At 39.9% G+C, this 24,505-nt stretch overlaps 2 long non-coding RNA genes across 2 annotated transcripts; one reads left to right on the top strand and one right to left on the bottom strand.

Annotated features, from left to right (window-relative positions):
• The first annotated feature begins 9,625 nt into the window (after nucleotides 1–9,625).
• LOC120723619 lies at nucleotides 9,626–21,653 on the top strand. Its single transcript, XR_005693794.1, has 3 exons — nucleotides 9,626–9,637; nucleotides 11,080–11,083; nucleotides 21,454–21,653. It is a non-coding gene; the product is annotated as an uncharacterized LOC120723619 (long non-coding RNA).
• Nucleotides 21,654–22,403: 750 nt separating this feature from the next.
• LOC120723624 lies at nucleotides 22,404–24,226 on the bottom strand. The gene is made up of 3 exons (XR_005693796.1): nucleotides 24,177–24,226; nucleotides 23,708–23,709; nucleotides 22,404–22,584 (listed from the first exon to the last, which is right to left on the bottom strand). It is a non-coding gene; the product is annotated as an uncharacterized LOC120723624 (long non-coding RNA).
• Nucleotides 24,227–24,505: the final 279 nt, after the last annotated feature.

The raw sequence follows: 24,505 nt of genomic DNA, 5'->3' as shown, positions 1-24,505 counted from the left end.
TCACAGCTTCATTTTCTGCAGTCATCCTTTAGTGACTTGTGTCTTTATCTTTATTTCATTCAGTAGGCTTAAACTATTATTGGAAGTTATGACTCTGTGTTTATCAGTTGCAACATACTTTATACATAATTTGTCTTATTCAAAATCATAATGATGGGTCAGAGTCACAGACACTAATCTGCCAAGATCGAAGCCGAATCATACCAACACACATAACATCTTCTCATTGAACATATTAATTTTAGAATTTTGGATTAGAATTAAAGATGATTTACTATTAACAAAATCACACATAGATAAACTCTGTTTTAACTCTCTGTATCACTTAATCCATAAAAAGGTGTTTGTTTTTTTTTAAATAAAGTCCTTTTATTTCACTTTTTAATAAAGATGAGCCAGGAAAACTAAGTCTCTATTGGAATAAAAAAAGCCCTATTTACTTTGAAGAAGATAAAATCACTGTATCGATTTCTCCTCTTTACTAACAATAGAATCTCTTTTTAGGGCAACTACTCAATGTCCATATTGCATGTGGGCATTGTTGCATGACTGACTGAGAAAAATGGGCACATTCCTTTAAACTCAGTTGTTGTATTTGTACGTAACATAGTCTGATTGAGTAGCTTTATTAGGAAGTGGGGAGTGAATAATGGCTCTACTATGTCATAGATACAGAGAGCACTACCAAAGCAATTGCACCTGAAATCGGTTTAATGCCAGTGTTTCCAGTTGAAGTACCAACATCTACCTTTTGCAGTGTTTCATGGGGCCAGCTTTACTCTGCCCAGAGTACAAAACACCAACATGGGTATGTGAAATTAACATGTGGATAACCTCTTATTATTTCAGATTCTGTTACAAATGAAGGTACATTTGAGTGCAAGCGCTATGAAAACATTTTCATAATTGATCAGTGACTCTGAGCTGCAATACAAATTAGTTGCAGAATTACTCAGGTTGAAAATAGAGCCAATTAGCACACAGTTGATTGACCCCTTTCTGGTCAGGATCCTTGAATCTTAGCAGGTTCATTTGTCTGCTCTCAATTGTTATTGATGCAATAGGATGAGGAAATGTTTCACCAACGTAATGAGTCTAAGGGGGATTTGAGTCACGTTTCATGAAATAAACAATGCAGAAGCTTTTCTGAGCTGCCAGAGGTACCCAGACGAAAAGGGTAGAAACTGCAGAGTTCAACATGATGTATGATGAAACCAGGAGCAACTGCATCTTATCTTTTTATAATGGAAAAGTTTGGTATTGTACTCTTCCACTTTTGCAGGTAACAGACCCTAAAGGCCACCATACACAGACATCTCCTGGGTTGCATGGGTTGTTATATAGCTGCTGCTCAAGCTTAAAGGAGAGTTTCATGGGGAAAATGCCATTAACTAATGCTACTGATTTCAGAACAGTCTGAAGAAAGAGCTGGTGATTCACTGTGCTGCATCAGGAATGTGCTCATGTGAAATGGCACTGTATGTACTGGCTCATCACTAAAGGTTGTAACTGTGCTAAAAAAAAAGGTTTTACACTTCAGATGACCAAGTATGTTTCATTTGGTAATTTGTGAGGTCACTCCAGATCAGTTTATTACAGAAGAGATTTCACAAGGGATTATTTCATTTTCTACTTCAGACGTTGGACATCCAGAGGTCAAACTACCAAGTCACCATCTGCATTTTATTGCTTTCAAAGTAGAATAGAATAGAAAAGCCCTTTATTGTACAAAAAAATACAACAAATTTGTGGGTGCTTCACTCAAATACTGTACAAGAAATATAAAAACACAAAACAAGATGCATTAACACAAACGCAGCTCAGTAAAAAGAGCACTTGATCATTTCTATGTTCGTGTATTATAATATATAAACCTCGATACCATTATTTGCCTTACAAAAGCAAATATGCATGTCTGAAGTACAAAAACTAAATTTAACACTTTTTTGTACATTTTAGCTTTTATAAATAATAATTATTTGTCATAGGCAACACCAAATACTTCGCTGAAGAAGGTTAACATGGCAACATTCAACATACATTTCAGAATAATTAGGACTGACTAAGAACAAAATGTATCCACTCTACAAGAATCTTTTAGAAATTCATCTTTTTGCAATAACAAGGTTTCTTCCTGTTAAAAGGGAGTTTTTCCTTCCCACTGTCGCCAAACTGCTTGCTCATAGGTGGTCATATGGGCGGGGGTAGGGAACGTTAGTCCTCGAGAGCCGGTGTCCTGCAGGTTTTAGATCTCACCCTGGGTCCCTACACTTGAATCAAATCATTAGTTCATTATCAGGCCTCTGGAGAACTTCAAGACATGTTGAGGAGCTAATTTAGCCATTTAAATCAGCTGTGTTGGATCAAGGACACCGGCTCTTGAGACCTTGAGTTCCCTACCCCTGTTTTAGGGTCTACCTTACGATATAAAGTGCCTTGAGGTGACTGTTGTTGTGATTTGGCGCTGAGTAAATAAAATTAAATTGGATAGTGAATTCAAGAAGCTCAACATATTTTCAGTATATGCTGGCTTAAGGTTTTTGAGGGACTGTCACAGAAATAGTAAAATCCATTCAGTGGAAATTATAATATTTCCATACTAAAGAAACAACGATGAGCTAATAAGAAACAAATTTCTCTAAAGTGTGTGCTAAATATTCTCAAATTACTTGGCACCCTGACCTTCATCTGTGTTACCTGCGTGTGTCCTCACACTGACAATAAAATAAGCCCACAGCTGGAATACAGCAGGAGATTCAACAGCACTGTGCACAACACAGGTGTTCGTTTATAGTCATGACCTTTGGTATTTCAACAGAAGTAAAGAAAAAGCAGAGGAAAGTACACTCTACAGCACTTGAGCTGGGCAATTACTTCTGCACACTTAAACATCATGATTCAGCAGGAGTGCAGATTGGTACTCTGAAAGTGTACAAATCTCTGTATATTAGTACTTTTGGCTTTTCATCTGTGTTTTATGACTCTAGCAACTCCTACCTAAATGTCATAACAGGTCAATTGCCAATAACTCTCCAAAAATAAAAATGTGTTTGTAGATTTGCTGGTCGAATGCCTCAATGGGAAAATGGTCTCCAGAGTAATATAAAGATTGACAACCTTTGCTTTTGGAGGAAAAGGTGGAAGTGGCAAAGGCAGACATGCTTTCACCCAAGCAAAAAGGGTCTACTTCCTTGTGCAACCAGATTTACTTTTTAGATTTTCCTGAATGCTTTTGTTTACAAACCCGTTTGGTTAAGTTTAAGCACCAACACTTGGTGGTGTTTAAGCAAAGGTCACGAGAAGCTTCTCCACTATTTTCTTATTTATTGGGGAGAGTCCCACCTTATCTAATATCAGGTGGTTTACTGAAAAGTCAACACCAATTCTGAAAGGTTCACGGTTTTACATGGGCTTATTTGTATGACCCCCGAAATTTCCCCAGTGTTTGGTTGCTTTAACACCGTCATCTACCATGATTTAAATGGTCAGTTGTAGCTTCCATATAGTTTTCTAAATTATTATTTCTATTCCAGGCAAACAATATTTATGTGTATATAAAGTAAAATGCCACATAGTGCATATTTTTAATTTGTTTTTGTTTGACCTCTTTAAGGTCACAAGAAAGTTCTATAATTTTCTAGACTTGTGCTGCACAAGGTAAAGTCCTGGTGACTGTGTTATTCTTTCAGTTACTCCCTCTCGCTGGTTGTGAATATTTAAGATAGCTTCAGACCAGCAGCCAAGGGCTCACAGTAGAGAGTGAAGCAGAGAGAAACATGCATTTAAAATCGGGGACAAATTTGGGAGGAAGAAGAGAGGGAAGGCTGAACAATTTGGGTCGACGGTCATATTTTTGATCTGGCAGTGGGCAGCGGGAGGGAAACATGACATGTTCTCAAGAGAGGATAAACTGGTGCAGTAGGTCAGACTAATGTAGATTCTCTAAGTACTGCTGACCAACTGCTGCCTGTAATGCTATTATTTTGCTTCCTTGTTTACTCACACCTCTTCACCCTCGTTGCTAGTTGGGGATTTTATGCCAGGTCCAGTCGTATACACAAGGTCAGCCAACAGACCGCACAATGCATGCGAGGGGCAGACAGCAAAAAATAAGACACAAACATGAGGAAATAAAACGCTAAACTAGGAAACAACCTAGGCTAAGTGGAATACTTGACAAGCAGAGAACAAAGAAAGTGGAGTATACCCAGATGAGTAATTAGTTGATTCGACACAGGTGAGGCAGAATGCTGATGAAATGTAAAATAAGGTTAGTGATTAAAAACGAGACAGGAAATGACAACTAAAAGCCCCAAACCCTGAGAAAATCAGGGACAAATGGTGTAAAATCTCCTTTTAGATTGAGCCAAAGAGCTTTAAACTAAAAGTGGCAGATGCTGTAATACTTAGAGCGCTGCACATACACATTGGGGGAGACAAAACACGGTGTCTTGAAATAAAAGGTCGATAGGGATCAAAATTGTCTGTTATGACAAGATATTGCAAGTTTTTTTTTATAAAGCATCACATTCGTAGCCCTGCTCCTCTCAGCAGAATAGATTGCCAGTGACAAACAACAGTAATTCACTTTCTCCTGCACTATGAATTGATAAATTCCATCACCTCCATCTTTGCACTGCAGCAGTTTTGACTGCAGCAACTTGAGAATAATGTAGTCAGCTGCTCCTATTTCTTCTCCTTCTCAAACGGTGCTTAAAAGCTGGAGGGGTGTGGATGGTAATTGGTTTGACTGGAGGTTCAGTCAGCTGGAGGAAGGGGGTTTGCCGGTAGTGATAACCGCATCTCTCTCGCAACTCTTCATACATCACTGAGTCAAATTTGAATAATTCATCAGCATGTTGTGGGTTTATTTTGTCAAAGCATCCCCAGACATGATGAAGGGCAGGGTTACAGTGTGGGAGGAGGAGGTGGAAGAAGAGGAAGCAGTAAACTCTTAGGGAATGATCAACAAAGTTATTAGTTCTTGTCAAAAACTTGTCTAGCATCCATCATGGCTAATTAGGTTTATGGCACAACGTCTTATTTTGAAAATGAATCTGGAGGTGATCTATGCAGAGCGATGCCTGCTAATGAGAACTGATTGTAGATCTCAAAATTATCTCACTTTCACATTTTGAATTCTCTTTTTGAAATACTTCAGTTGCACTCTCAATTCATTATTCACCCTGGTGTCTAAGATGTGCTATATTGGTATGAAAAAAAATCCCCTTGGTTTGGTTTCTGCAGACAAATTAAGATCCTCACTCTTATGTATGAATTCCTCTAATCACCAAGTCTGTACATGAACATTTGGGTCAACCCTCAGCTTTTGTGCCCTGCAGCAAGTGTCTTTATTGTACCAGCATTTGCGCTTCAATCCTGTTTTTCATATTTTTTTTATGGTTTATTAAAATTTAAAAGTACCCAAACTTGTCCTCTTGCCTTTGTAAATGATAGTCACAGCCTCTTGTCAGACTGTATGCTTGGACCATGCTCGTCACAACCATTGCTGTTCTCCTTTGAAACCCCAGAACAGTGGTTTTCAAGCCTCAAAAGTACCTGTCGTGTTTTTTTTATATTGCATAAATGACAGACCCTCAGGGACTTGTCTCACTCCAGCCTTTTCCAAATTTGCAAAACACTTACCACTTTCTAGCTTGCAAGAAATTGCATCTTTAGTCTTTCTGCTACTTCAAATGCGTGTAAGGTGAGTGAAGACTCATTTGGTATAAAAATACCCAACTACTTTAAAATTTTCACTTCTTTTTACTTTTATGGGCTCTTATATTATTTTCATTTTATGGCTCAGAAACCCCTTCCTTTCAGGCCATAGAATTGCATGACGCTCTACCTCAATCTCACTTGCAGGCAGGGTTTTGGGAGTTAGTGCTCGACTCTCTTGGAGGCCTTCTTTAAACAGTGTCCTGCTGAGACACCTGCGGGACATTCTTTTCGGAGAAGCCGACATTCACTGTCTCTCAGACACATGGGTAACTCTCTGGGGAAGCAGAAGACACAAAAGCCCAATATCGCATGAATCCTGACACAACCAGTAACTGTAGATTGGTTCTGGACGCCCTGCTGAGATACACTAATAAGGCCAGGGAGCTAACTGACAGTATCCTCTTTCTTACCAGGAAAGTGTGGCATTTCCTGTTTTCCTTTATCTATGTGGCAGGAATATAAAGAAGTACACTTTAAAAGGTCTATATAGTCTGACGAGATGAAGGGTATCGTAAGATACTCAGAAACAAAAATTGCCACTAAAACCACCACAATGAATTTCATTTCAACGATCTTTGTTGTTTCATCCTGGATGGTGGTTCTCACTCTCCCTAGTGCTGGATTTGGCTCTCAGTCTCCAGCCTCGTTATATTGTTTGAGTACACCTTGGATAGTTCAGTGGAGAACATCCGATTTATGCTCCTGGCTTCTATTGTTTTCGTGTCTTCATGCAGTTAGCCAAGGCTGTGAGTCTTTGCTTGGTCTCAGAGATGGGCAGCTTGTTGTATTTCTTAGGCATCCCATTCTTCATCACACCTTTCAGCAGCTCTGATAGTTTGCTAACTTTCCTCCATGTTGTCTTGGCCTTGCCTTGGCACGCCTCTTTGTCGTTCATTCTATTGCCAAGCATCTCGAGGATCACCTTGGTATAGATTAGCTGATCAGTTTCAGTGATAGTCAAAGTATGGATTATCGATAATGCTGCATTTACATCTAGTAGACTCAGCCACGGATGGTCCAGGTTTCCAGCTTAGCTATGATCATCTCTTTCAGGCCAGCTGCTTTGGCATTGAACCTACCAGTTGTTTTTGGGGCATGGTACTCAATCTTGGAGTATGAGGTTGATGTCCCCCCTTAGTTGGCATCCTGGCTCTCTCTTGCTGTGAAATTTGCGGTGTTCCTCACTAATCTCTAGTTGTGAAAGAAGCTGCTTTTTACAGATGTTGGAAAGAAAATTACTGCAAATCTTATTTTTACAGTCAGCAGAACGTAAATGGATGTCGTGACACAGAAGGTGAAGTTGGAAAAAAATTCTCGAAGGGAAACACAGGTGTTTGAAAGAGCATTAGCGAATTATAGTATATTCAGGATTTATCGTATAATTGACAAATATTCAGATGCTCTGTGAGACAGCAGCCAATTTAAATTTCAAAATTAACCCTACAAATATTTTTAGGAGGTCTCGATTCCTTATGTGATGGAGGAAGAGTCAGGAGCCTTTAGATGGTAATGCACGTATACTTTCAGATCAATGCACAAATGGAGACACTTAAGTTTAACATGGCATTGTCTTTGGATGCTCACTGACTCTCTGTTGCCCCGTAATGAATACAAACTGCTGCGTAAAATTGAATAACACAGAAACAACACAAACAAAAATTCAATAAGAAGAAATAAATGGGGCTTTTCCACAAAATCAGGAAAGTGTATCTAATGCCTCAATTAGGCCCACTGACCACTTTTCTTTTCCTTCGTGATGGCCGCATAGATGTAGAAAAGAAAGAGAGAGAGAGAGTGGGAGCCTGTGAAATAAATCATTAAAGTAGAAAAATAAGGTAGCACTGACATTGGTGCTTGAAGTGATAGTAGAAAGAGGCCTTTTTGTGAAATGAGAAACCACTCTGTGGAAAACTACTTAGAAGCTGTCTTTTGACACTCCTGCTGTTTTCTTTTAATGATTAATAAAATTGGCGTGTTAGTGTTTGCTGGTCTGATTTGTTTAGATGGTGCTACCGCTCCTAGAAAGACAAGCACAGCTTATTCTTTGTCTCTTTTTGTCACTTTGAGGGCAAAAAAAAATTTAGACCTCATTTTGCATCCCTCCGGCTTTACAAATGTAAGCTGCTGCCACAAACTCTGTCTGAAGCTCAGAATATTTCATCTTAAATCACGCTTTCCTCAGGACCTTAAAGTTACTGAGGAACAGAGTGGGGTTGTGGAGCCGGGGAAGGTCACATAATGGGTTTAATGTTTTCTTGCTGCTACTACAATGCAATAAAACCAGTAGACAATAATGGAATGATAGCAAATGACACTGGGGGACGCAAATATTGCACCTCCTGTCTTACAAGTGAGGAATTACACCAATAAATATGGTTAATGGGAACACAACCTGGAGCACATGGAGGGGTTGCACGCCAACCAAACACTAAGCTATGTGTAAAGCTATAAAACAAAAGATCAGTGAAATTAATCTGGAAGGTGTTGCAGAGACACCTGACTGCAACTGTGCTGTAGCAGGAAGACGACTGAAGATGTCAGGGAATATATTAAAACAATAACCACACAAACACTGATGATGTTTCCCTTTGTGCCTTTTCCACTCATAATTCTCTCTGCTGGTCTCTATAGCAACCACGGGCTTTTGAAGCCTCCACACACGCACGCGCACACAGACACACATTTAATGTCCTGGAAACTTATGACGTATCCCACACTGTCCAGCAATGTCCTTGGCTTTTTGTGGCAGGTCTATATTTCATAGCAAATACAAATATCTCCAATTATTTAAATAATGTGTTTCATTCATATTGAACTAAAACTAAAAGTAAGATGCATACCTATAATTGCTTTGACAAGAGCTCGCTAAGACTGCGTTGTTGATTAAGTTTGGTTTGTTAAGCTCAAATGAAAACCTTGTATTTGGGTTTATATGGAGGGGAATATGAGCATCATGCAGTTCCCAATGTCATCAAGAGCCACATGGGGGAACTGAAAGGAGCAGGGGCGAGATGTAATCTTCTAATAATTCAGTTTTGTTCATTCGTGTTCTACTCCAGTTATAAAGGAAACATCCTGAAGAGGGATATGCAATAAAGCTCTTGCCTTCCATAAGACCCGTAGAGACCCATTGGTAGACGTAAATGTAGTTATGTGACATGTTGCACATCCTCAGGGATGTTTGATGAGGCTCGCTTCCTGATGCAAATTTTTTGTTTATCTTTTAATGTCATGTTTTTATACAGTAAAATGTAATTTGGGATAGGACTTTCAAACATTATGGCAATAACAGTGACCTTAACAGCTAAAATGTTATTTATTTAATATATAGTTGTGGTCAGAACTTTACATACACTTATTATTGGCATGAAGGTAATGGTAATTTGGGGCTTTTATTGACTTGTCTGAAGTGTTCTTTTTCCAAAGTGAAATGACTGTACACCATGGTTCTTTAATGAGTTTAAAAAACAAGAATCAGGTGCAAGCTTAAAGTTTAGCTCCTTTGACTACGATGACCTGGATGACTGAGAACCTTCACAGACTCAAAGTTTAAAATTTATTTAGCATTTTCGCTAATCCACTCTCTGTCAAAAGTATAAATACAGGTTTTTATATATATATATACAATCCCTTAAACTCATCTACTAACTGATTTAAATTTTTTAATAAGTAGTTCTACAACTTCCAGAATGTCTTTTAACTTGACAGATCTAAGAACTATTAACTTCTCGTTAGTGATCATGATCATTAACGGGTAGTTTCTCTTTGCCAGAATAAAATGATTTGTTTGATAGCACTTTTGGAGTAACCAATACTCAGAAAAATGGGAAAATCCAAGGAACTTGGTGAAAATCTAAGGAGAACTGTAGATTTACACGTTGGTAAGATCTCCTCGAGCCACTTTTAAAACAATGTAAGTACAAGTTATTTAGATGTGTCCAGAAGAAGGCCCAAAATTTCAAGAACAGCACAGGAACCACTGACTGGTAGTCCACTAGTCTGCCATGAAATGGAAACTAGTGGACTACCAGCATCACTGCCCAGAGTGAAGTGAACAAATTGAAACAAACTCAACTAATTGTGCTGAGAGAGGGGTCATTTACTATCAGACACTTGTCGGCTACTAAAGGGTGTGGCTGAGTTTTAACTTGTTAAGGGACATTTAACCAAATATTAGTGCAGGTGTACATGTATGTTTGGATCAGTAAGTATACTTTTGGCTGTGTGTCGATTAGAGAAAATCCCCCCAAAACACTGCTGCTGTAGGTTACCAGTAAGTGAGTAAAGAGCCCAAGATAGGATAAGAAATGACATTACTGAAAACACAGCACAAAGATGCAGCAGTACACCATAAGAACTAACATTACTTTCCCTCTTTATTTTCAGCCCACTAGCATGACTGTGAACCAAGTTTCAACAACAAACACAACTGAAAGTGACACCGGTGACAAAACAGATTAAATGTGAACCCAGTCACATCCAAATTAACACGGACCTACAGCAAATAAGACACAAGACTGTGGCAAACAAGCTCCTATTTTCTTCTGTCTTTTTTATGCAGAATTTACTTGCACAGATGAATGAGCAACAAGCTCTCCACATTAATTATCACCTGGTAGAACACATAGACAGCTTTGCTGCTATGAACAGTAAATATAATCTGGTCAAAACTGTAACAGATTTGTCTACAGTTAAGTTCTATTATTGCGTCTCTTATTTTCAGTCTTAAGATATGGGTTACCCTGAACATATCATGTTGATTAAAGAGCTTGGGCATACTTGTTGATCAACCCTTACAGAAAATTACAAGCACTGTTAATTTAGGTCAGCTGTAGCATGAACCTTTCATTGGGTGGTGGTCTCATATATTTGTTAGCTGTCATTATCACCATCAGTATCGCTGTCTTTAAGGTTATCCTTTGTATGTCTGCAATCTCCATGGCAACCAGCCCCTTGTGACACTGCTGTCGTGCAGCCAGTAAGAATACGTCTCAGGTTGGGATTAGAAGAGTGACACAGCTGGCGGGATTCATGTGAACCGTACCAGACATGGAGGTTCCAAGAGTGTCATAAGATGAGAACCTCTTCCACTACTGTTGATGATGGCCTGCCAGGTGGACCATTTACCTTCCTGTTGTTGGCTCACAGACAAAATTGTGTATTTTTCGCATCCATTTTGGCTATTTCAGAGATGACAGGGTCTTTCTTCTCCGTTTTGGTGGCTTTGGATCATACGTTTGGCACTCCACCCCATCGTCGAGTGGCTTTGTTTGAGATTGTGTGAGCCCTGATTTACTGGTTGAGTTGCACTCCACTTGCATCATGTTTGTGCTTGGAGATTGGCAGCTTGTATAGCCAGGTCTTGTAAGCCTCTTAGATCTAGAAGAGCCTCACCCTTTCCAGACTGATTGACCGTCCTGGCAGGACACAACAGTCAATCTTGTGCAGAAGTTGAGTTGTTATGCTTGAGACCACATGCTTGTCGTGCATAGTCTACCAAAGCCTCTCACGGGTCCCCCTAAGAATCAGATTGTTTCACCACCAAGAGTAAAGACGACGCTATCATTCCTGGTCACTCTCTGAATTGAAAGGCTGCAAGAATTGATGGTGGGCTTGATTTTCATACGTGCCCATGCAAATAGCTCCTCCGGCTTTTTAAGGAGCCTTACTGTGCAGGCTGGGATTTGGAGAAGGGTGGTGACATTGTCCAAGTCCATACAGCTGGGAGTCTGTGACCTGAAGATATGACTCCTCTTACCATGTGTCTTCCAACTATTAGGATGATCTCAAATACTAATTATTAAAGTCATTGTTTAGTATCATCATCTCAAAAACTCGTTGAATCTTTATTGGCATTTAGCAGGTGATTTGTTATTAACTTTCTGAACACACTGAGATGTTTCAAGCACCCATGAATCGTGCTCTGGGATTAAACGGGTTAAGTGCCTCCCAGGGAAGAGTGCAGCTGTGAATAAATGAGTCATTTTTAAATTCCATCTCTGCTGGAAGTCCAGCAGTGTTGATGGGAAAATTATATTTGACCAAGAAAGGCAAACCGTCAGAGTGAGAATGACACAGGCTTCCAATTAAACCTGATCATAATCTTGTAAGCCTACACTATCACCAGGATACATACATTATTGAGATTGGGATATGCTAAGTCTTCCTTGTGTTCACAAAGTGAATATAAATTTGCCTTATCTGGAAGTGCGCTGTGACCTTGAATGGTTAATAAGTAGCTTTGTTTTGATTCATACACTACCATTCTTCTTTAAAAAACAAACAAACAAACAAACAAAAAAGACCTTTGAAGCTTGAAGGATGTTGTATAATTGCATAGCTTCATGGCTACACTAGCAGGCCAATTTCCACCACAAACAACCATGAAACAGAAGAAAGGTGTTTATTAAATAAGGCCCACACAGCAAGTAACAACAAAGCTTTGTTGCATCATCAAAAGAAGTCAATATCACTCTAAACTATAATAAATTAATAATTTCCCCCAGACCCTCAGGCATTAGGCGCTCATGCCTAAGGCAAAAGAGATGTTTTTGTTCATTTGTAAATTTTGGTTTGTTATGCATACCTAAAACCTGCTGTTTGCAAATATGAAATATGTGTATTTTATGTAATATTTACCAGAAGTCCTCTCAAAGAGAGAGAAATGATTAGCATAATTTTGCTAAATGTAACTATGGCCTGGAGGGCCTGCAATTCAATGTTGGAATGGCAGGCAAAAAGAGGTTGCTCAGGGCAGACAGTGATGGATGGGGAGTGTCTGGAGCCATCGGCTTAGTGTTAAGCATACGCTGCATTTCTCTCACTCGTCCCGCTGCCCTTTAAGGAGCATCAGCAGGCGCTCCATAACTCAGTGGTATATTGGAGGAGAGGAAGGTGGGACAAACAGCACTGGTCAGCCCTGATAAAGGTCTGTGTCCTTGAGAGGTGACCAAAGAGTAAACAGCATGAGATAATCCCTGTCTTTGTCATGTGGACATGGGAATATTTGTGCATATAGGTGTGTGTCTGGCTGTGTGTTTGTAGAGTGACAGTTAGAATCGGGGGTAGTGAGGCTGCGTTTCAGGGTAGTCCAGGTAGGTCTGATCAAGGTGTCCTAAAAATCTTTATCAGCCCAACATGAAGTAACTACAGCATCGTTCTGTTTCTTTCTGGTCGTGTTTACTAATTCAAATATTCTTTTTGAGATCAGCTTTGCTGTGGTTTATTGCAGAACAAGGCTGCCGTGACAGAAAGCCCAAAGCATTTATTTAGACAATTATATTTTAATTCAAACTTCTTCTTTTTTTTTACTTAAGCCAAATTGCTAAATCTACCCATAAACAATGCAAACCACAGGCTTTGCTGCAGATTGTAAATGTAATTCATTATTACTATTAATAACGCTTTTCTACTCAATTTGAGCATTTACAGTGCTTTTTTAATATAAACCTCATTCATCCATTCAGACACAATCCCCATAGAGATTAGGGAAACCAGGGATTGAACCCCTGACCTTCCAATTAGTGTATGACCCCCTCTCCTTCTTCACTAACCTCAGCTGCTGCATTGTTCTTAATCTTATTTATTTTTTTATTTAACAAGGATGCAATTTTCAGGAGTGTAACTTCAATGGACACCTGGTCTTAACTTTTTCCATGTCTTCAGGTCTGCCATACCTCTGGATGTCATCTGATCATTAGCAAGGCTGCTTATCTGGTCCTGTGCGCCGGACCAAGTGTTCTTGGCCACTAGGATTTCTAGAAAAGTGCTGTGGTTGTACTTGCTTCCTAGCATTAATAAACTAGCTCTTTTACATATTGTGGCTCCTTAAGCTCAGTTTGACCTGTGTTCTTACGTTAATAAAATGATTAGCATGTAAAGAAACTGGATTGGCGTTCTCTGTCCCTTTTTTTCATCCATTCATTCATTTTCTGAACTGCTTTTCCAGTTCAATTTCAAAGCGGGCCTGGACCCTATCCCAGCTGTCCCAGGCTAGCACATAGAGACATCCAACCCACCACACTCACACCACTGGGCATTATTGAATCACAGATCAGTTTAATATGCATGTCTTTGGGCTGTGTGAAGAAACTGGGGATTTTGGCAAACACTTGGTTAGGATTTTTCCTTTTCTGCCCCGTAAGTAAAAGGTGCAAGAAGGAGGTTCGAAGACGGAAATAATATAAATTTGAAACTTTCTGTAATGCCATAATATCACTAAGCGCACTCTTTGAAGTTTAGCGCAGAGCAGTAAAGTGAAAAAATGAGAGTGTCTGACTGGCCGACGGGGACCAGCTGAACCTGGGGGTAATCGTCCAAGGAATGTTTCATCAACTTGTACGCTCCCTACCTCAGCAGATTTGCATCCCCTCCTGTTCGCCTCATCTTTCCAACTTTCTCTCACTCCATCATTTGACGAATGACCCTGAACAGCTGTCAGGGTAGCAACATTTAATGGCTTCTGCAATCACAGTGACTTGTCTGCAGTAAACAGATCCCTTCGCGTTTCTCTGTCATATGGAGAAAAACAACACAAGCACTAGCAGAGAATCTCTCCGTCACTGAGACCCCTACTTATGCAATCAAGTGGGTGACATATGTTTAAATGAAAAATTACCCTTGTGCTGTCACCAGTTGTATGAACAATGTCGTCATCTGAATTTGTTAATGCGGTAATGGCATGTCATATTCAGGGTAAGTCATATTCAGGGTAAGGCAGGCAAATTAAATGGTGTGAACGGGGAAGGGAGTTCGTGCAGAAGTTAAAAAATCAAGCTATAGTTAAAGGCAATGGCACAGTAATAATGTTGTTACACAGTCCTGCAAAGTTTTTAGAATATGCTCAGAGAAGACTCATGATACATCGGAAAGGGAAGGAAAAGGTGGTGTATTTTTTCTTTTTTTGCACTCACGCTTATGCCAGTGAAAGCCGCTGGGCTGAAAGGAGAAAAAACGTGTTTCTCCAGCTGCTGCTCGGCATTAGGCAAGCATAAATTTGAGAGGGGTACAAATCCATCTCATTTGATTCTGTTTCCATCCTAAACTTGAGAAAAACAACAATGTTGTTACTCAGACTGATGAGCAGTGCCAGAAGTGGCTTCAAGCAATGATTGAGCTTTGATTTCTGAGTGTTTACCTCCTTCATATTCACCTGAAATATACTTACAATACAAAACACTGCTAATATATTTACTGTTCAAACGCATATTTTCTTTTTGCAAGAAAAAACACATGCTGACGGGTCCGTGTTGCACTTAGAGCGACGGGGTAAAAAAAAAGAAGGAAAGAAAAATCAATGCACACCTTGCAGTTTATGATGATATCATGACAGCACATATAGATCATACTGATGCCTCAAGGCTTTCTGAAAAGCTAATAAATTTATTTCCATTTTAGTGCTATTTTATTACCATCTGCTGTATTTCTCTTTAGTGGGGTCTTCTTTGACTCTAAATAAAAGCACACAGCATAATATGAGGCACCATCAAGTTAACAGCTGCTTTTGTGAATATTTAGTGTTGTAACTACTGGAATTATAGCCACATAAATTGCGCAACACTATTCGTGTGTTTATCTTTTATTGTGAATGCAAACCCTTTTGTCTTAGGATTCTTAAATTACAACATATATTTGTACATTTTGGCTGCTAATGAAATAGTATGTCTTGATGTAGGAAAGGATTATCATTTATTATAGATTATTGCTGTGCTTTCTTATGTCTTCCACTGTTTAAATGCTGCTGTGGTTGTGTGGGTTCTCTCCAAAAACACCAACTTCCACTTGTGCTCCAAAAACAGCCATGGTTTAGGTGAACTGTTGATTCTAAATGGGTGGTAGATGTGAATGGTAGAGGGTGTGGTTGCCTGTGTTAGCCCTGCGACAGACTGGCGATGCTTCCAGGATGTATGCTGCTACTTGCCCTCTGTGACAGCCGGGATAGACTCTAGACTCCTGCAATCCTGAACTTGATAAGCAGAAGACAATGTATAATGGATTACCTTGATGTCTAAGTTTAAGTTCCTTTTTCCTAGATCTACAAAGTCGGTTGGCAAAGAGATGTTTGTGAAAACAGTATCCCGACTGATCATGGCTTGCTGACTTTCACTACATGCACGACATTAACATTTTACTCAGGGAGCCACTAACCTAAACCAAATGGATTATCCAGTAGTGAAAACGTGGCTGATGCAGACTCCATGTGCTACATGTGAGAAATGATAACTTCCTACAGTGTCACAAGCAAATTCTTCCAAAATTCATGCATGATACAAGCTTATGATAACGCCTCCCATCATAAAATGGTCAGAGTTTGTTGCTGGCATCTATTGTCAGTCCCCATGGTCAAGTTATTCTTGTGCTGATATTATGCAGCCTGAACCTGGCATTAGTTTTCTGCTTCGTCTCAAGTGATGCTGTCCTGAATATTTGTTGAGAAAGCACTTTTCTTACTTGACTGAGTACCGGCAATAGAAAGTAAAGTGTATTTGGTCAAGCCGTCATGTGAACATCTTCGTCCGGGAGTCAGTGTGAGCATGCATGATAAATAGATACCTGTGTCAGCTGGTCATTGAGCCACATGTTCAATGATGTGCATCTGCACAGTGTGATGAATTGAGCAGTGAGATCTGTCTGCAAATGTTTTATTCTTTGTGACGGCTCATTGCTCAGTGGCGATGTGGAGTGTGGATGAGCATGAATGGCACCATCTGAGGATAACAGGCCTCATGGGCAGAGGGGGTGTGTGGGACCCTGTTTGGGGTACATCTGGACAACTGGCTGTCCTCTTCTGTAAGAGCCAGAGTCAGCTGAAAGTCCAGCTGTCACTTCTGCTGCAGTGAGGTCTGATTTCCCCCCTTCAGTTTCCAACTTCAGATCAAACTATGTGACTTATTTTAACTTTAAACTTCCCATCTAGTGGTGACCTGGTAGCAGATTGGTCACAATCCATGACGCCACATGATCACAAATGCCCTGAGCAGCAAGTGCTTAATTTGTCTCTGCTTGGCCAGAGAATTAGCTGTGTGTCAATACCCTGCTTCTTCACTGTAACAGTCAAATACAAGAAATAGGTTTAAAGAAAGAAAGTGTACTTATTGCATTTTCCTAAGCCTCATCCATCCAGCTGAAGGCACTTAAATAATTTTAACTAAAATTCTCTGTTTATACCTGTGATTTAATTTGATTTGGAAAATATTCCAGTATGTTTTTAATATATCCCTTCTCTAAATTAAACTGAAAAATAATGTTACTTTTATCATGACATGTGGAAGCCATGTGTTGGTAAAGAAGGGAGAAAATTAATGTTTTTTTGAATCAAGCGTTTCCTCACATGATTGCTTTATATTCGTACTAGCAGCCTAATGAAAGACTTAAATAAGAGAAAATTGCTTATTGTATATCCTAGCTGTTTCCCCACTCAAGGGTCTATTTTTAATGTATTTGTACTAGCTTCTACAGATGTTTCTCATTTGATTCAGTCAAAATGGTTCAAACAAACATGCCAAAGTTAATAAAATGAAATTGTCTTTGAATGTTTAGAAGCGGCTGCATTGGAGATATTGCTGTAGCTGCTGCTGCTTCCTGAGTCTTAAACAAAACGTATCTGGAGGCCATGCAGGTTGTTGCGAATTAATTCTGAAACCTTCCACATGACAGTGATTTTATTTTGACCAAATAAAATCCAGCAAGGAAGGACGGACCTAAAAACTTTTTAATATATTCACTTCTTTATATTTCACTGTTCCTATGAAATAAATTTCCACCACTGACTTAACATTTAAAAAAAATAAATTAAAATGTTTTATTTCCTTCTTTGTTTGCTTGTTTTTTTCTTTACCTGAGAAAAAAGGCCTTGGTGACGATCTCTCTGGTATTATTAAGACCAGTTACAAATTTAAAAAACAATAAAATGGAAGTTTCAACTTGCACTTAATTATAATAAACCTCCACTCTGTCACGTTTAAATCGGATAATACCTAACAAGAGAAGCTTACAGTGGACTAATACAAAAGGAGAGCAGACTTTCACAATAACTTTCCCTTTTAAAGCCTTCATGCACTCACAACACCTTAGGCCCACAATTCCAATTAATGAATCTCCACTTTCTGCTGTCTCCCTAATGAGGGGGCGTTCAGGAAGTAAGGTGCTGGTCCTGTGACCCTCCTCTGATCTCTACATGTGACAAAATGATGCTTTACCTAAAGGACATTATATCTTCAGGGAGGGGCAAATGTAAATGATGACAGTACGCACTCCCCTCTTCATCTATGCCATCTTGTTCTCCATTATTTTTAATCACTGGAGTGCTGAAGGAGCAGATCACCTTGTTAAACTGTGTCTGCTGTGGTTGAAAACTCTGTAAAAGCTCAGTTCTTTACATACAGACTGAATAGACAATAAATGCCAAATATCAAGCAGAAAAATAGCAAGATGTGTATTAACCATTGTAATATTCTTTGCTGGCTGTTCTCATTTTGCATACACTGAACTTGCCGAGATGTGTTTCTCCTCTTTTCCGTCGGTCAGTGATTATAGTGGATATTTACAACCCACTTGTTTTTTATTTGGATTTTGCAGAATATCCCAGCAGTTTGGTTGTAAAGTGGTTTATAGGGAAACTGCGTTTCCTAACCAGTGATCTTTTCAAATGATTGCCCTAAAAAACTGATTTTTTTCATATGCCTTTGCCCAAATCCAACGAATTGAATTTTGAGAATTCAACAGCCACCATTAGAAGGTGGGAAAGTGGATTCAAAAGCACCCATCAGGATGGGGAAAAGGCAGTTGTCTTGAGTTTAAATTCGTTGACAGTTAAAGAACAACAACTGGTTTTCCGTCTACTACTTGTGCCTTACTGCAGTCCGATGTGTATCTGACAAATATTTATGTTTGGTGCTCTGTGCAATCATTATTATGTGGTAAAGAGCAGAATATTGCTGCTATGTGTATTCAACTTTTATTTATTTATTTACATTTTTTATTATTTCTTCATGTAAGCTACGTAATTGGCCGTAGGTTCTGCTGCCACACATTTGTGCCTGCAGACAGTTACAGCGGGATATATATGTCACTTGCTACTTACAGGATGCCACATCAGCACGAGTCTTTGTCACATTCACTCTCGCTAGAGTATACAAAAAAAAACAAAAAAAACCAGTGTCATCCAGAAGCTTTCCAAAAAATCAATTACAAACACTTTCAGTCCAGCCACACTGAGGATGTCCCTGTAGTTGAGAAATGCACTGAATTGTACATCCACTGATCTTGTTAGAGCCAAATTTTTTCACATAATCACAAGAGCAGGATAACTTTCTACTTTTGACAGCAGAAGTACCGTCATCAGGTCACTGCGATCAAGGGTGATAATAGATACAGATGGGACAATAATAGGGATTGGATGATGGGACAATGAGCTGATATAAGCTGATATACCAACCTCATAATTCATTCATTATCTGTCCATATTTTCATTTAACTACACATATCCAACACTGACACAAGGAGAAATGTTATTTGTACATTACAGGGCAAGTTTCTTGTTCAGACTTTTTGATTTTGTAAAGTAAGCCCAGTGAGTATGCAAATTGTCATAGTGATATGGCAGGTGAGATGGGTATTGACCTAGGGAAGAGAGGAAATCAATATCTTGCCATTTCAGGTCCCTTTGGGCTTTTTTTAGTAACTCGGTGCACAGGCGTTAATCACTGAGTCAATTGTTTCATTAATCAAGTGAGAAGTCTCAGAAAGTGGAGATGGGTGTGAAAGCTCTCTCTCTCTCTCCTTCTCCCTCTGCCCTGTCCTCGCTTTGACAAGTAGATAACTATCCCTAAAAGAGAGGAGATAGAGGTGACTGTGCTGCACTGGAGCCAAATCTCACTGGGAGGCTGTCAGGCTGAGTTCCAATACTGAAAGGTCTCCTTTTTCCTCAGCTGCTGCTTTGGGGGAGGTGGCATGAGCAATTGTATTCTGACAGTTTCTCTAACTTCCTTAGTCTTGTGAAATCTACATAACAGAACAGTCATGGCTGCATGAGACATTTGATGATCTGTTTTGTGTCTTTTGTGGCTCAGGATATGGAAAAAATGTCAAATGGAAGTCATGATAGATTGAATGCTTGCTTCCTTATTGTACACTTTGAGATATATTAAGCTGGTTAAACAACCAATTAGTTTTTATACAAATGTTTGTGGTTAGATGTTAGAATTCCAGATTTGCTTTAAAAAAATAAAGATTTTATGCTTTGTTTTATATATAAATATGATCTCCTTCCCACTCCCACCCACTTGGGTGTGTGGTACAGGTTTGTTCCTCAAACCTTGGTCCCCCTCCAGAGGCCGGGGAGTTTGAGGGATTCCATTCAACTTTATTTATATAGTACCAAATCACAACAACAGTTGCCTTTAGGCACTTTGTAATGTAAATTATAAAGACCCTTCAATAATACAGAGAAAACAGGGACTGGGTCACCTGATCCAGGCCTATACGCTTTATCAAAAAGAAGCTACATTAATGATACTTACCCTGGATCCAGATGAAACCATGCTGTCCTTTGATATAGTCTCTCTCTTCACTTGCATACCCACCACGGAGGCCGTGGAGACTGTCAGGAAACGACTACAAGAAGACAGCTCCTTGGAAGACAGGACCAACTTCACACCCGATCAGACCTGCACACTGTTAGACCTCTGCCTCACCACCACATACTTCAAATACAACGAAGGCTTCTACAGACAAAAACATGGCTGTGCCATGGGCTCCCCCGTGTCACCTATTGTAGCCAACCTTTGCATGGAGGAAGTGGAAAGGAAGGCTCTTGGCTCTTTCAAAGGAAGAGTACCCAGCCACTGGTACAGATATGTGGACGACACCTGGGTCAAAATCAAGACACAAGAAGTGGAATCCTTCACTGCGCACATTAACGCTGTGGATAAAAACATCAAGTTCACCAGGGAAGACACAAAGGACGACTGTTTGCCTTTCCTGGACTGCACCGTGCACATTGAAGAGAACGGCAACCTCAACATCGAAGTTTACCGGAAGTCCACACACGGACCAGTACCTCCTGTTCGACTCCCATCACCCTCTGGAGCACAAACTTGGAGTAATTAGGACCCTACACCACCGGGCAGAACATGTTCCCTCTAAGCCTGAAGGGAAAAAGAAGGAACACACACATGTAAAGGAAGCACTCAAAACGTGCGGCTATCCTAAATGGGCGTTCTTAAAGTCAGCAAAGAGGCACAGAAAAGAAGATCAGACACCAGCGAGGGAGGATAAGAAGGACAGACGCAACAACATTGTCATCCTCAGGAGAGTTTTCTCCAAGCACGACATCCCGGTGCATTTCAGACCCAGCAACACGCTCAGACAAAAACTGGTTCACCCGAAAGACAAAACTCCAAAACACAAATTTAACAACGTGGTGTACAGTGCAGCGAGGAAGGCCCAGACCTCTACATCGGAGAGACCAAACAGCCACTTCACAAGCGCATGGCACAACATAGTAAGTAAGTAAGTAAAGTTTATTTATTAAGCGCTTTTCATAGACAGGTAGTCACAAAGCGCTGCACACAGAGATTAAAATAAACAGTACGATAAATAGCAAAATGCACAATATACACAATATAGAGTTTAAATGTAAATTAAAATATAAAAATGTAAAAAGCATTGGTCAACAGAAAGCTTGTTTAAACAGTAAAGTTTTTAACAGTTTTTTAAAGGATTCCACAGAGTCAACCAAACGTAGTTGTAGAGGCAGACTGTTCCACAGCCTCGGTGCCACAGACTGAAAGGCTCCGCCCCCTTTCGTCTTCAGACGTGTTCTGGGAGCAACCAACAAACTCTGAGTCTGTGAGCGGAGACGGCGAGCAGCAGTGTATTTAGTGAGAAGCTTGGATGAATAATCTGGGGCCATTTAGTGCTCTGTACGTTAAAACAATGATTTTAAAACAATGATTTTAAAACGAATTCTAAAATCTATTGGGAGCCAATGTAAAGAACATAAAATATTAGCTCGCTTGCTAGAGCGAGTTAGTAGTCTGGCTGCTGCGTTTTGTATAGCTTGGAGGCAAGAAAGAGATGATTTATCCAAGCTGGTAAACAGGGAATTACAATAATCTAAACGCGATGACACAAATGCATGGACAATTTTTTCCAGTTCAGCTAAGGAGACCATATGTCGCAGTTTAGAAATGTTCCTTAAATGAAAGAAACAGGAACGAGACAGAGATTTCACGTGTGAGTCAAAGCCCAGAGAAGAGTCAAATATTACTCCAAGATTTCGAATATTTGGCTTAGCAGAAGAACAGAAAGGGGCAAGAACCTGACTGATTTTAGAATATAGATCAGGAGGAGCTATGATCATGGTCTCTGTCTTGTTCATGTTTAAAACAAGGTAATTGTTAGAAAGCCAATCAGAGATTTGAGTTAAAGCCTGGACTAGGGTGGACAGCCTATCCAGCTGATGAGGCTTAAAGGACATATACAGCTGAATGTCATCGGCATAGAAATGATAAGACAGGTCACTAAAAGACTGAATAATGCAGCTAAAGGAAGCATATAAAAAGAAAATAATAATGGACCCAATACTGAACCCTGGGGAACCCCGCAGGTCAGGGCAGCAGTGTTTGAGAACCTATCAGTCCTAACAGAAAAAGTCCTGTCTGATAAGTAGGAAGAAAATCAGTCTAAGGCGGTGCCAGATATACCAGCCAGAACCTTCAGCCTGTTGAGTAGGATTTTGTGGTGGATGGTGTCAAAGGCAGCGCTAAGATCAAGCAAAATGATCACGGAACAATTTCCTGCATCAGATGCCATTAGTAGATCATTATAGACCCTTAAGAGAGCGGTCTCCGTAGAGTGCTGCTTTTGAAAGCCAGACTGAAAAGGGTCAAAAATCTGCAATCAGCATAGTAAGGACCTGAACTGATTTTCTACAATCTTTTCTAGTAATTTACTTATAAATGGCAATCTTGAAATAGGACGATAACCACTAGGGGAGGTAGGATCTAGATTCTGTTTTTTTTAACGGAGGGGTTACCTCAGCATGTTTAAAATAGGACGGGACACAGCCTTGCCTCAGTGAATTGTTGATGATGGATAGTAATGTGGGACCAATGCTGGTGAGAGTCCCAGACAGGACAGAGGAAGGTAATATATCTAAGGAGCATGATGAGGATTTCATTTTACCTATTACTGCAACTAAGTCATTGAGTGTGATTGGAGAAAAATAAGTAAATGACCCGGGACAACAAGGGGCATCTTCATAAGGGGAGGCACTTGAGCAGATTTTGGATCTCAAGTCCATCACCTTATTTACAAAGCAATTGAGGAAAGTGCTGCAGTCTTCGTCAGAAAGTAACACAGCATGCTGAGTTGGAGGAGAAACAATACTATTGATAGTATCAAATAGAATTCTTGGGTTATTTTTATGACGATTTATGAGATTATTGAAGTAAGAGGATCTGGCCTCTTTAACTGACTCATTATATAAGTGAAGAAGTTCTTTGAAGTGTTCCCGATGGACAACCAGCCCAGTGGACTTCCAGAAACGCTCTGCTTTTCGACAGGAGCGTCGAAGACCACGGGTTTGATTATTTAACCATGGTGTGCAGGAACTAACAGTGCAATGACTAGTTTTGAAAGGAGCAACCTGATTTAGGATGGCAAGACAGTGTTCATTAAAAGAATTAATAAGGATGTCAACCTCGTCAGAAGAAGGTTTAAAATTAAAAAGAGAAGAAAACTTTAAAATGACAGAGTCATCAATAAAGCGCCTGCGCCTAATAAAACTTTGGGGAAGAGACTCTGAATTGAACAATACATTAAAAAAGACTGACTTATGATCGCTAAAAGAAACATCATTTAAGTTCATGTGGTCAAGGGAAAACCACAGGTGAAGACCAAGTCCAGAGTATGCCCAGCTGTGTGAGTAGGACCTGATACATGTTGAACAAAATTGAAAGAGTCCATAATGCTCAGGAACTCCTTAGTGGTACTATTTGATGAGTCCTCTGCATGAATATTGAAGTCACCAACAATGATGACCTTGCCCAGTTTAATCGTGGAAGTTAAAAATTCTTGTAGGTCTGACAGAAAAGCTGCAGCAGACCCAGGTGGACGATAAATTAAAATGCCGTATATGGGCTGTTCTCCTCCAATTTTTATCATAATCATCTCAAAAGAGTTGTAACAGCTTGAGGAGATCATCTGGCATAAGAATGTCTTTTTGAAAATTACCGCTGTTCCACCCCCTCGTCCAGATATCCGAGGCGCACAGAGAAATGAACAGTCAGCGGGACACAGCTCTAAAAGATGTGAGACTTCATTCTCACGCTGCCATGTCTCAGAGATAAACATAAAATCAAGCTTCTCCATACAGAACAAGTCATTTAAGATATAAGGCTTGTTGGCAATTGAGCGTGCATTAATTAACATCCATTTAACGCTGCGACCCACCGGGACAGGGGTAGAGTTTCCAGGAACAGAGTTCGTACTATGCGGTAAGCTGCGCAGCAAAACAGGGTTCCTGCCGCATATAGAAGAGCCACCTCCACAGGACAAGACTCAGCTGTCCATCTGCATCTTAAGGACAAAGGACACTCTTTTGAGGATGCCAACGTTCACATTTTGGACAGAGAGGACAGATGGTTTGAAAGAGGAGTGAAAGAAACCATCTATGTCCACTGTGAGCGACCATCTTTGAACAGAGGCGGGGGTTTACGACACCAACTCTCTGCCATCTATAATCCAGTTTTGAGTTCCCTCCCAGACGCCTTAACGC

This window comes from Simochromis diagramma, unplaced genomic scaffold (genome assembly GCF_900408965.1).
Source record: "Simochromis diagramma unplaced genomic scaffold, fSimDia1.1 OVJJ01000685.1, whole genome shotgun sequence".
Classification (NCBI taxonomy): Eukaryota; Metazoa; Chordata; class Actinopteri; order Cichliformes; family Cichlidae; genus Simochromis; species Simochromis diagramma.
Note: the sequence above shows the minus strand (reverse complement) of the source record. Positions and strands in the feature narration are given on the sequence as shown.